Here is a 12,781-nt window from a genome sequence, read left to right as displayed (position 1 = left end):
TGAGTATCGAGGTAAGGAATCTGACACCCTAAAAGGCTGGTATACAGATGCTGGTATTGGCAGGAAATTTATCCTCCTTTCAAAAGTTGAGCCTGCCTTCTAAACCAAGTGTCATATAGAGCTCTCCCTTGGTCCTCAAGCCTTTACCAACTCTTGCAGTGACCTTTGGGACCCATCTCCCTAGTTTCCGTAGGTCCCTGCCCACAGGTAAGTTACCAGGTAGTGGCATTAACCTTGTCACTGCTGCTCCTTCTCAGAAGTCAGACTCACATTTGGGAGCTCCATCAAGTCAAAACTTCTTTTCATCAGTTTTGTATCTTGCTTTCTTTTTGAAGTGAGGCATTCACTCTTCACAACATGGTCACTAGGAGTGTTTCCACAATCCACAGGTAAAAGTACACCTTTAAGAGTGGTTTGTAACTTTAGAGAGATTCAAAACTGGAAAAAAGAACCCCCAAACAAAAAACCTTAGCTACTATGTTGCTACTTTTAGTCAAAAGTGTAGACTTACATTTCATGGGTACTTTGCTTTGATCATGCCCCTTTCTGTATTAAAAAAAAACGTTCTTAGTGAGTTATTTCCATGATGGTGTCATTAAACCAGAAAACTACAATCAGAATAGTCTCTTCTTCTGGAGTAGAATACTAGTGTCAGTTTCACAAAGAAAAAGCATACTAAATAATGTATCTAATTTCCCAGATAAAGAAAGGGTTAAGAACTGATTCAAACACCCAATTGCTCTGATGCAAACCTATTGAAATTTTGTGCGATGAAGTAAAAATGTTGAATTAATTGAATATCCCATTGCTGTTCAGATATTCTGAAGTTGTGTAGCTGCAATGTTTAAACTTCTGAAATGTCATATTTCTTATGCCATTGTAGACCTTAAGTTGTTAGTAAATATTAAATATGAGAAGCTATGTTCTCAACTAGCAATTGATATTGACAAAGGTAAAAAATCCTGAGAGCTAGATAGTGTTTGTAAACATGCTTTGTAAATCATTACAACAAATATATTGTACTATTCTATAGGGATCTCATACTAGATTTTAGAAAACTTTAAGGTTTTTAATTTCTCACACACTGAATTTCCATCAACATTACATTTCCTATGTGTTCATTAGTCAATTTCAATGACATATTTTTTTTCTGCAAATTATATATGTCAACCAGAATATTGAAATGACCACAGAGTTCTCTTAGTGGCATAAATCATTCTTTTAAAGATGATATTTTTATATTTAATAAAGAAAAACAATATATCAGTTTTGAAATTACATTTTAGGTAAGAGATAAGCTGATTGTGGGATTTACAGTTGAAACAATTCTTTTTCCCTTTTTTTTTTAAATTTTCTACATTGTTCAGAGACTGAAAAATTTACTTAGCATCCATAATACATATATTATTAATGTCAGTTGTTTGTTTTCTTGTAAGAACTTCTTAGTCCCTTCAGTGCTTCCAAGGGTGTTCTGTACTATGAATTTTGTTGCCTACATCATATGCTTAAAAAATAATTTATATAAAATATCATGCCAATTGTAACTCAGCGAAATGAATTTAAAAATAGAGATTTTCTAAAGTATACCTTTGACTTGCCTTGTAGAAACTATCTTTAGTAATATCAGCAGTTTCTTAAAGAGCATTACATACTGCCTCTACTATGTTTTTAGAGGCATGTTGGCAACTCATCTTTTCTGTTATGTTTTTGACAATAGCTTCAAATTTATATTTGGGAAATATGTCTTCACTACATTTTAAGGTTTTATTGGAATTGAAAAATAGTTGCATATCTCTTGATATAAAAAAGTTCAGTGGTATCAAAAGAGAATTTTGCAACATTGTTCACTATAGAATGGTCTAGAATGTTTTGGAGGATCTTCTGCTGCAATCTATCATGTATTCCATGCAAGTGTGTGCCATTGTCATATGTTGCATCCACTTAAGTTAATTTTGTCTGGATTAGGCTCTTGTAAGTAGTCTATTAAAATGTAAATATTCCTCCACCAGTTGTGTCATTGACTGCAAAAATCTTCAAACAAGTTCCATATAAAAATATTTTCATTTTGGAAATCGACAGTATCAGTTCTACATGGCTTACGTCAGGTATTGTATCTAAAATATGTGAATAAAATTTAGTATTTCTTACTTTATTTAAAATGCTTTGATTCATTATTGCAAAAATATTTGGTATATTATCTTCTGTGTAAATATTCTGCCATAAAGGTATCAAATTTTGATATTGATTTTTGCCAAAAAAAGAAATTTCCATTATTGAGCTCAAATAATTTCTTGGATGATTCTGAGATAGACATTGCCTAGCCAAAACCAGAATCATGTAGAATAAGTGTTCAACAACAGCATTGATGTTTTTTTTCTCATGTTCATATTGTCCCAATCCTGCAGCATATTACAGACAAAGTTTCCAAAAAGTTAAGGAGGAAGAAATGTTTCAGAGCTGCCTGTATTATCTCTACTTTTTTTCCCAGAAATATTTACTGTTCTCCTGGTAGGACTCAAGCAAAATAAAAAATAGTAACTCCTTTAGGGAACAATAATACCTAGACTGAGGGTGGTAAAACAAAATTTACTTTTCTCATTCCTGGGAGGCATAGTCTGAATGATGGAAAAGCCAGCCATGCTCTACTTGCCCCATACTGGACTGAGTAATAAGCTTCCTATACATGTGAAGGAGAAACCTTAGAAGAATCCTTTAGTTTGGGATGTTTTGCTCCTTACTCAGTGTGGTAGTTTGAAGCTGTTATGTATCCCAGAAAAGGCCATGTTCTTTTAATTCATTCCTGTGGGTACAGACCTATTGTAGGTGGGACCTTTTGGTTGGGTTATTTCAATTGAGATATGATCGCCTCCTTCAAGGTGGGTCTTAATCTGCTTACTGGGGTCCTTAATAAGAGGATAAAATACAAACAGAAGAAGAGAAATGAAATTAAGAAAAGCTCATAGAAAAAGCCCCAGAAGAGCTGAGAGAGGAAGCCACTGAAGCCAGAAGCTGAAAGCAATGAAACCTGGGAGCAAAGGACAAGCAGATGCTGGTCATGCGTCATCACATGTGACAGCGGTGTCCTGGATGCCAGCAGTCTGTCTTCAGAGTCCAGGTATCATCTTGTTGATTCCTTGAGGTGGACATTTTCATGGCGTAAGAACTATAAATTGTAAGCTAATAAATCCCCATTGTAAAAGTCAATCCATTTCTGGTATGTTGCATTCCAGCTGCTTTAGCAAACCAAAGCACCTCGAAACTTCAGGGTGCCAGGTGTGGTAACAGAAAAGTGACAATGTAAGGACTCTATGGTCTGATGTTTTGTTAAACAAGGTCATGAGGAGGATGCTATTCTCTGTTCATTTTATTGGGTGGAAATTCCCTCTCAGTCTTAGAGACAGATGGCAATGGAACCGATCAGTTCTCAGGTAAGGTTTATCTGACATTTATCCATATTTGAGGAATGTGCCAGTTTATTGTACCAGTACATCAGTGTGGCCTGGAGCTGAAAGGCCAGAGATCTCTGTTCTGGTCCTGAATCAGAGTCCCTCTAGTAGTTTCTTCATTTGGAAAAAGGGCAAAAGTATAAGTATAGGGTGATTTGGGGAAGTTGGGGGAGGAGGAAGTTGAAAGTTTCAAAAAAGACTAGACAACAATGCCTACTTTTTGTAGAAGCTATTTGATGATTTCAGATTTCTCAGAGGCATCTGAGGACACAGAGAGGCAGTAATAGTAGGTTTGGAGTTCAAGAGAGCTATATTTGAATTCTAGTTCAGCTACTTATAAGTTGAGTGATTTGGAGAAGTTACTTAATTCTCTGAGTTGCGATGTTGTTCTGGTTTGCTAATGCTGCCATTTTGCAAAACACCAGAAATGGATTGGCTTTTATAAAGGGGGGTTATTTGGTTACAAAGTTACAGTCTTAAGGCCATAAAGTTTCCAAAGTAAGGCATCAACAACAGGGTACCTTCACTGGAGAAAGGCCAATGGCGTCTGAAAAACCTTTGTTAACTGGGAAGGCACGTGGCTGGTGTCTGCTGATCCTGGGTTGTTTCCAGCTCCTCTCTCAACTCTGGTGCATGCTTCAAAATGTTACTCTTGGGGTGTTTTGTCCTCTCTTAGCTTCTCTGGAGCAAACTCTGGGCTAGCATAAGTCTGCTTTCAATGGCTGTCTCCAAAATGTCTCTCTCAGTTGCTCTCTAAAATGTCACTCACAGCTGCTCTGGGTTCCTTCTGTTTTTCGGCTCCAGTGATTTAATTAAGACCCACCCTGAATGGGTGGGGTAACACCTCCATGGAAATTATCCAATCAAAGTTCTTGCCCACAGTTGATTGAGTCACATCTCCATGGGAATAATCAATAGATTCCAACCTAATCAACACTAATACATCTGCCCCCACAAGATTGCATCAAAGAATGTGGCATTTTGGGGGACATAATACATCCAAACCAGCACAGATGTCTTTATCCATAAAACAATATTTCTTTGTTTTATCAGTCATAAGGATTAAATGAGATGACGTTTGTAGGGCACCATATTGGATAGGAGTCTTATTCTTACACATGGTAGGAACCTAACTCAAACTAAATTACGTAAAAAAGATAGTTAATTTGTTCACATAAATAGAAAATGAAAAATACTAGCTTCAGGCATGAATAGATCCAAAGATTCAAAAATGTCAAATGTTCTCTATTTATTCCATTGCTCTAGGCTCACTGTTATTATTCAAAAACAAGATCCTCAATGGCCATTCAGGGCCCTTTATAACCTCTTTTCTTGATTCTTAAATTCCAGTTGCACTGCTAGCAGGATCCCAAATTTATTCTGCATTCTAATTAAACTATTTCCTGACTAGGTCACACCTCCACACTTTTGCTCATCTCATTCCATCCCACTAGAACATACCTTGCAGTCTCTGCTAGTCATATTGCAACCTGTCCTAGAGGTCTCATATCAAGAACTTTTCCTGATACAGTGATCTGATTGTCAGATCCCAGAAAGAGTCTAACATATAGAAGGCATTTCTGACCCAGGGGACCCGCAGCTTATCTCATAGAAACCAGAGGTACCATAAAGTACAGGTTGAAGGCTGTTTAGAAATTCCAGTCACGGTGGCGCCTCAACCCCCAAAAGCCAGATAAAGCAAGATCAGGTATGTCTATAAGATGAACGACCATAAGCCTATGGAAAAGGCCTGCTCCCTTTCAAATAGATAATGCAGCTACACTTCAAAGAAGAGTAGTGCATCAGAACCCTAGCAACCAATCATCTCAGAAATTGATAAGCCCTCACTAATCTAGGCACAGGACACCACTCAGTGGACACCCTTCTCTCCCAACATGTTTTTTTTTTTTTTCTTTAAAAAATGCCGCTTTCAGAAAGAGAGCCGGAGCCACTTTCTTTCTTTTCGCTGGCTCCCACCTGCTTTCTTCCTTCAATAAATCTTAAACTTTCTACTTAAAACTTTGACTCATTGCATTATGTGGATTCTTGAATGACTCTGACCTGATACTGATAACACAGGTTCTTCTTTAAACCTTCATAGATCTTTTAAAAAAAATCTTTCTTATGGAATTACTACCTTATATTAATAGTAGTTGTATACTTAATTGTATTAGAATACAAGTCTGAGGGTAAATATTGTGAGCAGTTTATTTTTACACATGTAGTTATTCATAAATGTTTGCTTACCTGACTTAAATCATTCCTTTTGGGTTTCACAATAAGACATCAAAGTCTGAAGGTATGGTAAGAGATACAACTTTATACAGGAAAGGCTTGATCACTCATTGGACTTAACAGTAGATTTTTGTTCAAGAAATAATTGTTTTGAATGTTTTCTTTATGTCTGGCAATATACTTAGCATTTAAGTTTGCAATTGAACTGAGATGTGGAGACAGTAAGCAGAAACCTAGAAAAACTGTTCTCCAAAGGAGCAGAAGCTTGGTAACAGAAAAAGATTGGAGATAGCTGTTGGTGAGAAGAGAGAATTTAAGTGAGATAAACTTCATGGGAAAATGACAGCAGTTAATGAAAGCACAAGAGATAATAGGTAAATCTAGGGAGTTTCGAAGTAGATGCTATAGAAGAACCAAAGGTGAACACATCAAATTACAATGAGAATTAGAACCAAAACAAACAAACAAACAAACAAAAAACCAGCTAACAAATATGTTTTAGGCAAATTGAACAAATCAGGTTAAAGGTTGGACTTCCTGGGGCCCACAGCCATTGAAGCTTCTAGTAGAGAGATAAAAATCAGCATAAGTTCAGTACAGAGTGGCCTAAAGCCATAAAGAAGGCAAACTATCTTTTCTAGGAAACCGGGGACCAGAGACCAGAGTTACTACAGAATTTACATAGAGTGTGGCTGAGACCGCTGCATGACCAAAGCTAAGATAACAACAAGTTTTTGGAGGGGCTAATACCTCCAAACCTAAGAGTCCTGCCAATCCTGATATACTCAGTAGAAATGAAACTTTGTGCGATGTCTACTTTTCTACTTCCAATGCTGATTGAAAATCAACTGAAGTTGGGTACTACACAATTTAATCTGTGCTTGTACTGTAGTTACCTTAAGATACGAAACTTAAACTGTAAACCTCCACACTTTAAGCTTTGAGGGCAGGAAACTTGAAGACACAGGGACTTTCAGGAGGAAGAAGAAGAAGCTTTCCTTTGTGAGACTCCAGAATGTAAAACAGAAACTAATAAAAGAAAATTACAGGGAAATAGATTTTAGTTCAATAAGAAAAGCAGTAGCTTGACTGGTTCTGGTTCCAAGTAAGATGAAGTAAGCGTAATCTATGTCTCCTTGTCTCTCCCACTGAATGTGGCTATAAAACCTGGCAAAATGCATGGAGCAGCTATTTGAGGACTCTGAAAAGTAACTGATAGTAGGCAGACTGGGGAAGAAGTCCAGAATTCAAAGTACAACTGAACTGGCAGTTGGTTTACCCTTTCTTATCCTCCAATATCTCCTGTCTTGGACTCAAGGTAGCCTGAAATCCAGAAACAGGCATTGGCAAGAATAGAGGGGAGTCCAAGAGAAACCCTCTAGATCAGGCTTGAGGAGGGGGAAAGGGATCTCCTGGCAATGACAATGGCAGCAGTGAGGCCCACAGGGAGGGAGGGGTACCTTCCTCTCCAATCAAAGGATCTGGGATCCCAAGAAGGTGGGGTAAAGCTGTTGGTTTTTTTCTCCTATATCTGTTCTGCTGTGTGACTTCAGACGTGGGTTCAGTCAATGGGAAGTGCAATGCAGAATAGGGTAAATGAAACCTCAGCCTTTTGACTGGAGAAACAAATAGGGGAACCTCAGGGAACTGGAAAGTACCAGGGAGATTTTGGAGAGGGAGGAGCTGTGAAAAGTGACCTGATACAGTTGTTCATGAACTCCTGGGCTCACATCTGATCCACTCGCCCCTGGATCACCCCTGAGCTGCACATGGGTGGATATGATACTAAACAGCATACCAAAGACTTTGAGGACTCTACTAAGAGATAAATTGTCTCCCAGGTGCCAGGCTGGCCACTGTGTGGAACACCTGTGGGACATATATGAATAGCATTGCAAAAATGGAATTGACATTGAAACCACAACATAAAGGGAAAGGGGTAAAGGATTTCCCATCTTTGGGGTCTGATAATGAGCAAAGCTACTGAGACTGTTGGTGGTAGTGACCATGTCAGCTCCAGTCTTTAGGAAGAGCACAAGGATGGGAAGTAGGTGATAAAGATCTGAAGATCGCTGTGAATGTTCACACTTCGTAACTGTGCTGTTTTCTAGAGCAATGGATCTCAAGCTTTATCATGCATCAGAATCACATGGAAGGCTTGTTAAAACTCAGACTTTCCAGCCCCTCTTTTTTCATTTTCTGTTTAGGTAGGTCTGGGGTGAGGCCAGAGAATCAGCTTTTGTAACAAGCTCCCAGGTGATCCTCATGCCCCTGGTCTGGGGAACTGCCCTTGGTTCCAGGTGCATACTATTAATTGGAGTAATTGGAAGGTCTGTCAGAATCCTCTGTGATTTAACATTTTTATCTAGAAACTATTAGATATTGAAAAAAATACACACACACACACACACACACACACACGCAGTTTGGCCCCTAACTTCCAGGCACAGCTGCTCCTTCCTCTTCTTTTTCATCTACCTCCCTACCTGCCTCCTCTTTACTCCTCATTTTCCTCCTCCTTCTTCTCTAACAACTATTATATTAAGTTCTAAAAAAAAATTTTCCTAATCCCCAGAAACACCTCCTTCTCCTTCTCCCTCTTCCCTCTTCTCCTCCTCATTATTTTGGATACAACAACAATGACAAAATATAGCTTGAGTTTTCATCAGAACAATTAGAATTCTCATCAGAATAAGATTATGAGTTCACACACTTTTTCTTCAAATAATTATTCACATGTTGTAGCAACATTGGACACCAGATTCCCATTGTCCATAGATACTGTAATGCCTTTTGCCCCATTTGCCACATATTCTTGAATTTTCCAGGTGAATAAAGGATCTATGTATGGGACTTCCTTATGGAGCTCCAATTTTTATAAACTGAACATACAGGGTATGGTGGTTTGAAATTGCATGTACTTCAGAAAAACATGTCCTTAAACATAATCCATTCCTGTGGTGTGAACCGTTGTAAGTAGGACCTTTTGATGAGGTTGCTTTAATTAAGGTGTGGCCCACCTCAATCAGGATGGGTCTTAATCCTATTACTAGAGTACTTTATAAGTGAATGAAATTCAGGCAGAAAGCGAGGGAGCCACAGGAAGCAAGAAGCTGAACATCAGCGGAACTCAGAAGAGAAGGAAGAGACCAGGAGAGGCCACCATGTGCCTTGCCACGTGACAGGCTAAGGACAAGGATCACCAGCAGCCAGCCCCAGAACTCCACAGTCTTTGGGAAGAAAGCAACACCTTGATGATGCCTTGACTGGGACTTTTTCCCAACCTCAATCTGTGAGTGAGTAAATTTCCATTGTTTAACCCAACCTATTTCATGATATTTGCTTTAGCAGCCCAGGAAACTAAAACACAGCATATAACTATAAAGATAGATTAATCTCTAGAAAATCAAACCAAAGAGCCCTTTCATTTGCAGTGAAGGCTGTACATCTCAACACTCTGGATGACCCTATTACATGGTGAGGCCTCTTTACTGTTTTCATCCTTGGGATCTGGGGAGAATGAGGCAGAACAGGAAGAGGAGCCAGTTTTACCAAGCTACATTTACAATATTTATGATATCAAGAAATGAAGAATGGGAGTTCGTTCTAATATCTTTTAGTCATTTTCCTTTTTAGAAAAATATCCACAAGTAAAAATTTCTTAACCTATCTGTATAAATAGCATCAGAACATTGTGTCAGCATTCAATGACCAGAAACAGTGTCCATTATTGGTATTATTGAAAAACTGGAAACACCTAAAATGTTAGTTTTGGGGGAATGGTTGGACATTCTGCATTAATCAGCTACTGCTGAAAAAAAAAAAAGCTGTCTGAAAAAGTAATCCCAAACCCTGTGACTTACAACAAGCATTTATTTATTTATTTGCACAGGTGTCTGTGTGTCCACTAGGATGGCTCTGCTTCAGGATGCAAGCTGGCTAGGTTGGCTCTAGGTTTCAGGTTGTGTTGAGGTCTGGTGCATATATCTCATGTTGAGGCAAGGCTGAAGGATTAGCAGCTTCCTGGGCCATGTTCTTCTCATTGCAATCCAGGAAGGCAAAGGAATCAGCCAAACTAAGGTCAAGCCTCTGGTCCATCATGCCATCTGACATGTCCAAGGCTACCATCAGTGGAGTGGTTGGATGCTGTCTGCCCTCTCTAGGGCACTGCAAAGCATGGCAGTTACAGGGAAGAGGGAGGATGTAAAGACTTGAGAACAAGAATCTAAATCTACCATATACTCTTACAATCACATGATAGTATGTTTCTCTTTTTTCAAAAACTTTTTATTGTGGACAATGTCAAATATACCAAAGTAGCAAGAAGAGTACAAGGAACCCCCATGTACACATCACTCAGCTCCAACAGCGATCAACTCCTGACCACCTTTCTTACACCTGTACTTCCACTCACTTCCCTGAATTGTATTATTTTAAATCCCAACTATCATATGCTTTAGGATCTATCTCTAAGAAATAAGGTTTCTTTAAATCTCCTGAAAAAATAATTTCTTAAGGACATGATAGAATCTTAAATAGTTATCAAATATGATGTCAACAATTAGTCATAATGGCATATGAAATGAATATAAATTTCAGTGAAAAAGGATACAGTATAATTACAACTATGTTAAAAATATTGTATAAGACATCAAATGGAAATTTAGTAAGATATTAATAATAGTTCTTTGGTGGTGGGAATAAAGGTGATTTGTTTAGCTGTAATTTTTATCTTTTAAAAGATAAATTTTCTTTTATAAAGATAATTTCTTTAATAATTATGGATTACTTTTATAATGAAAATAATGGTGCTAAATTTAAATTAAAACATAAATTCCTCTGCAAGGCAGGTTCGTTATTTGGACATGCAATCTTCCCTAATTATCTTTTTTTTTCTTTTAAAAAATCAATTTTATTGAGATATATTCACATACCATACAATCATCCACAGTGTACAATCAATTGTTCACAATATCATTATATAGTATGCATTCATCACCACAATTTTTGAACCTTTTCATTACAACACACACAAAAGAATAAGAATAAAAGTTAAAGTAAAAAAGAACACCCAAAACATCCTATCCCCTCCCTCCCTATTATCGTTTACTTTTTGTCCTTATTTTTTTATTCATCTGTCCATACACTGTATAAGGAGAGTGGGAGCCACAAGGTTTTCACAATCACGCGGTCACACAGTGTAAACTATATAGTTTATATGATTGTCTTCAAGAATTAAGGATACTGGATTGGAGTTCAACAGTTTCAGGTATTTCCTTCTAGCTATTCCAATACACTAAAAACTGAAAAGGGATACCTATATAATACATAAGAACAACCTCCAGACTGACCTCTGGACTCTATGTGAGATCTCTCAGCCACTGAAATTTTATTTTGTTTCATTTCTTTTCCTACTTTTGGTCCAAGAAGGCTTTCTCAATTCTGTGATGCCAGGGCCAAGCTCATCCCCATGAGTCATGTCCGACATTGCCAGGGAGATTTACACCCCTAGGAGACAAGTCCCATGTAGGGGGAGGGCAGTGAGTTTACCTGCTTAGAGAGAGAAGCCACATCTGAGCAATAAGAGAGGTTCTCTGGCGTGATTCTTAGGCACAATTTTAAGTAGGCTTAGCCTCTCCTTTGCAGTAACAAACTTCACAAGGGCAAGCCCCAAGACTGAGGGCTCAGCATCCTAAATTTGTAGCTCCCAATCCTTATGAGAATATCATTAATTCCCCAGGTGGGGAAATTTAATATTTACACATTTTCCCCCAGTCCTTCAAGGGGGCTTTGTAAATATATTTTTATTCTCTGCTCAAATTACTCTGGGATGTAGCAGAGCTTCACAATAACCTGTACAAGCCAACCAGATCTCACTTCCTATTCAACGTGCCATGTAATTATGTGGTTTGAATAAACTGACCATACAAGTTAAATTGTATAGTGTGTTACAAAAAATATAGATTTTGCACCTAATAGACATCTCTTCCTTTGGTCTCACACAGAAGTTGAAGTTTTAAAAACACTATCAATATTGTCCTTTGTTCTGATTTACTTTAGTCCTAACCAAGTCCATTTCATTAATATCTCTTTTCTCAGATTCCTTAACATTTGCTGTATGGGGTAATGCCGACATTAATAGCTGCTGGACTCTGGCTCTGAGTCTCAGGTGTCAAACAAACACCCAAAGTTCCAGGGACCAACCAGGTTATACACAAAAACTCAGCACCTCAGAATTTAGAAATAGCCATCACAATTCAAGAGTAGATGTAACTGCTGTAAGAGCTTACAGTCTAGGAACCTTTACAGTAAGCTTTCCCCCAATAACCTATGCTTTCAGACTCAACTCTCAGAGTTTGCACATTATACTTAGTCCATATTAGTGGGCATTATAATGTTTTTCTTTTTATTTTCTGGTTTATTTCACTCAACATATGGTCCTCAATGTCCATTCACCTCACAACTTCACTCTTTCTTGTAGCAGCTCAATATTCCATTGTAGTTATACACCACAGTTTGCCATTCCATTCGTCAGTCGATGTACCCTTAGGCCATCTTCATGCACTGCAAATCATGAATACTGACACCATAAACCCCAATGTACAAATGTCCCTTCATGTCCCTCTTTTCAGTTCTTCCAAGTATACACTCAATAACCAAGTTGCAGGACCATATGGCAACCCCATGCTTTGCTTCTTATGGAACCACCAAACTGCCTTCCAGATGGGCTGTACCATTCTACTTCCCCACCAACGGTGATTAGGTACATCCCTTTCTCCACATTTTCTCCAGAACTTGTATCCCTCTGTTTATTTTTTAGACAGTTTTATTCACACACCACACATTCCATCTTAAGTAAACAATCAATTGTTCCCAGTATAATCACATAGTTACACATTCACCACTACTATCTATATAAGGACATTTCCATTTCTTCCACAAAGAAAAAGGAAGAGGCAAAACAAGTAAAAAGATAAAAGAAAAATAAAGGAAAAAAGATTACAACTAAAAAGTAACAAAAGAAAAAATAAAATAAAAATAAAAAATTCCAACAAAAACACCAACACCAAGAATCCCATACCCCTCCCTTATATCCCCCT

Source organism: Choloepus didactylus, chromosome 6, assembly GCF_015220235.1.
Source record: "Choloepus didactylus isolate mChoDid1 chromosome 6, mChoDid1.pri, whole genome shotgun sequence".
NCBI classification, from domain to species: Eukaryota; Metazoa; Chordata; class Mammalia; order Pilosa; family Megalonychidae; genus Choloepus; species Choloepus didactylus.
This window is presented reverse-complemented; position numbering follows the sequence as displayed.